The following is a 4032-nucleotide window of genomic DNA, read 5'->3' as shown; positions in this document are numbered from 1 at the left end:
TTAGCTGCAGCAATGCATAGCTCTTGTTCCACACTATCTTTGTCTGTTTATCCCAGGGAAAACATAAGAAGATGATATTAAATGTTCCCTCTAACCCAAGCCATTCTATGATTCTATGATATATATGTTGTGTGACCATTCTTAGATCATCCAGAGTCTGTGCAGTCATCTTTTCCAGCTTGGCAGTGAGTGGGCATTTTACCCTTCCTCCTCATCAGGAGACACACACGGCACACAGTCCACATAGGCTTCTACTGGCTTTCTTCTTCTACTATTTGTTTTCTCAAATAGAGAACTACTATCATACATCACTGTCATAACCTTTACACCATTCCCAATTTCATAGTAGCATAGACCTACCCAAATGTGACTTGCTGGTCTCCCAGACATTGAGGCAGCCTTTGGGATGCACTGCAATTTACCTGCTGTGCCAAGTACTAAGAGCAAAACAAAACGAGCCTAGTTCAACTTTTCTTTCTCATGAGTCACATGGATGTTTTTCTGTCTCGTGCTTCAGGATTTTCATGCAACTCAAGACTTCCCTAATTTTTCAGCAAATTCTTATCAGCCTCAACTGCCTAACACCATGTTCCCTGTCAGTTCACAGATTATCACAGACATCTATCTGGAGAACTGTTTTTGTGTGTAAAACGTCTAGAAGCTGCAATCCTCAGCAACTTCAAGGGCTCCCCACCCATCATCTCTGGGCTGTATGGCTAGCTGCACTGTTTCTGCATTCTCCCCAGCCTGAGGAGTTATAACCACCTCTATACCAAGACTTCAGCAGCTCTCAGCTCTCTCTTAAACCATTTGATAAATAAGTATGAAACATCTCTGCATAGCTTCTGGGGGAAAACTTGTTTGATTCCAAATAAAAGATAAAATGTAAGTTTTTGGCTTACAAGATTAAGTTCTCTTCTCCTGCCTTGCCTTCACCTACACTTTTTTTTTTTTTCCTCCTCCCTTCCCCTCCAGTAGGGATATTCATGATCATGTTAAGCTCAAAGGATGAAAACCACAAGTAACAGAATTACGACAATCTTTGCTTAAATCACAACTGTATGATGCCAAACACATTTTCTGTAGGTATTTATTCACTCTTGTTAAAATCATTGCAAATAACAGTCCATTTAAAATGCACAGTCACTGGCAGAAAGAAAAGCAAGAGCACTGTGAGCTGTTTGAAGCATGTAAAAACATCACTGGAGATTATCCACTTGCATTGCTTAAAATTAAACTTACATTGATCACTACTTCAAAGAAAGGCAATAAGATGCTTGTAAACCAATAAATAATTTTTATTCTTTTTACATAAATGATATGAGTAATTCATTAAAATTAACACTCAGGATTGGCTCATTTATTTTTACAGCACTCAAAAAAGTGAAACCATTGATTGAAGGCTAATATTAACTACTCTGCCTTACACCACGATTTGTACTGAAATCTCCTCTGAACCATAAACAAAGGTAATTATGAAATAAATTATTGTGCTACGGATGAGGTGGTGGAGTAACCGTCCTTGAAGGCTTTCAAGAAAGAGTAGATGTCACACTGAGTGACATGTTGTAGAATGGTCACAGGCATGGCCTGATGATGGTTGGACTAGATAATCTTATTGGTCTTTACAACCTTAATGATTCTATGATTCTATGATTCTCTATGGCATTTATAATGTTCAGAGTGAACTCACTTCTAAATCTTACTGTGAAATATATATCCAGTCAACTTACATGATCATAATGATATCGACCAGAGAAATACAGACAGTGTCAAAAGAGCTACCCAAAGCAGCTCTCCGATATGTGTCCTTGTATATGTTTCATAGTTACTCTTCCTTCTGTCTTCCATCTGTCTTCATAGTTACAGCTTCAGCATGGGCTGGCAGGCTGTGTCATGGCTTGCCTCCTTGCTGAGCCTTTGTGAAATGTAGTAGAAGATCTTAGCTTGAGCATTCCATAACTACTGGAATTGAATCAGCTAATATTCTCCAAAAGTGAAGCATTCAAAAAAAGTTCTTACTGTAAACAAGAATATGGATGTCATAGCTTTAAATTATTCACAAGGGCATATGCCTAAAAATCTGTATTTCAAAGAGATTGATTTAGGAATGTTAGTTGCATAGACACTGTAATAGCTGCATCCCTAAAGCCTATCTGGTTGCCCTCAGAAGTTTAATATTTTGCTTACCAACCTTTGGTGTTTGAGACTAATCCAGGTACAAGAGACCCAGAGAAGCAGGATTGCATGACATAACAGTTTTGCTTCCCACCCCCCATCCCCCCTCCAAAAAAGCTAGCAGCTGAGAAGGGTGAACTCTCTACCTACTTTTGCATGGATTTTCGTCTTCAGATTAGATCTCAAGACAACAGAACACTGAATATAATGAAAAATATTTTCTGGACTTCCTTTTACCCTTTCTGCACTGTTCTGAAGACTATATCCTTTTAATAAGTAGAACTATATACTACCAGAGTAATCAGCCAGATGTTCCTGTTCCATCTATTCTCAAGTAACCATAACAAAAAAGAAAAAATACCTTCCCTCAATAGCCTGTTGTGTCTCAATTTTTAACTGAACACTTATTTTAAAAATATTTAGTGTCATACAATACTGAAAAATATAATCACAAAATGAAAACCCCAAGGGACTAGAAGTACTAAATTCAGCTTCTAGATCAACAGCAAAAATGCAACACAACAACAAAAAAATTAAATCCAATTATTAATAAAGACCACAACACACACACAAATTAGCTCTGTTGTCTGCATTAGCAAATACTTCATTTTTTTTAACTGTGTAAGAAAAGATATAGCTGATAATAAGCTTTGAACTTCAAAAAAAAAAAAAAAATAAAATCACAATCCAGTTAAAGAAAGAAAGATTTGCTTACCTGTCACAAAGATAAGGGCTCATCAGATATTCAGAAAGAAGGGACTTCCAGGTAGAAAACCTCCCATTGTAGCAGCCAGCTTTTAAATGAGGTATAAGGAGGTGAACTACTTTCACCTGTGCTCTCAGGGCAGGCTGCATCCCTTCACCAGGTGCTCAATCATCGGTTCAGGCCATTACTTAGCAATTCCCATACAGTTGTATAACAATATCTTCATACATATCATGTTTTGAACTTCTTGACTAATAAAACTAATCTAGTTACACATGACTGATTTCAAGTGAAGACTGACTAATCACTTCAATCATATATTACTCTTCTTGCTTCTTGAGTGAATAGATAGAAATGCTTTCTTACGAACAAGTAAATTGTAAAGACAATTTCTGAGATGAATTTTCAGACAAGCTATAAACATGTTTGAAATGCATACTTATGAATAACGTCATAAGTAACAGAACAGTCATGATGAACAGATGATGGATGTTTGCAAATATAATGGAAATCTTTTCCATCCACATGAGTATCTCAAACTCGTTATTATCAGTTATTTAACTGGCTTACTCTCTTGTGTTGTACCATTTTGCTCTATTCAGTATTGTTGATGTATGTAAGAAGGTTATAAAGACATGTGATATAAGAAAGCCTAGAAGCAAGACTACCAATAATTGATGTAAGCCAATACTTACTTTATACATCCTGATTTTGCTATTTAAACTTTGTAATGGCAATATTCAATTAATAACATTTTTAGTTATCTGTGAAGATAAAGGTATTTGTATTTTCTTGGCCAACTACTTCATAAAATGGGAGTTGTATATGGTCTGTGGATAAAGTTCAAGAACCAAGAACCTTGACTTCCCCAGAGAGAAGACAAAACCAAAAGTCCATCTTTAAAAGAGATGCTTTAGAACTTTTAGGTCACTATTTAAAGTTTGAGCCAAATGTAAAAGTTATTTACACAAGGAAAACTTGGAGCATGGCTGTAGTCACACTACCTAGTAGTGGCTACCTCACTAGGATAAAGCAAGTAACATGCTTCATTGGAGGAAAGCTGCTGTTCCTCACCCCTAGAAATAAACGTGCAGCTGGAGTGGACGGGAATACACAATGCCAATGACAGAGGAGAAAAAGACACAAAC

The 4032-nt window shown here is 36.7% G+C and overlaps 1 long non-coding RNA gene across 1 annotated transcript; it reads right to left on the bottom strand.

Annotated features, from left to right (window-relative positions):
- Positions 1 to 1075: 1075 nt before the first annotated feature.
- On the bottom strand, positions 1076 to 2957 carry LOC128078691 (uncharacterized). Its single transcript, XR_008205751.1, has 2 exons — positions 2894 to 2957; positions 1076 to 2021 (listed from the first exon to the last, which is right to left on the bottom strand). It is a non-coding gene; the product is annotated as an uncharacterized LOC128078691 (long non-coding RNA).
- Positions 2958 to 4032: the final 1075 nt, after the last annotated feature.

This window comes from Tympanuchus pallidicinctus, unplaced genomic scaffold (genome assembly GCF_026119805.1).
Source record: "Tympanuchus pallidicinctus isolate F22 unplaced genomic scaffold, pur_lepc_1.0 scaffold1, whole genome shotgun sequence".
NCBI lineage: Eukaryota > Metazoa > Chordata > Aves > Galliformes > Phasianidae > Tympanuchus > Tympanuchus pallidicinctus.
This window is presented reverse-complemented; position numbering and strand designations above follow the sequence as displayed.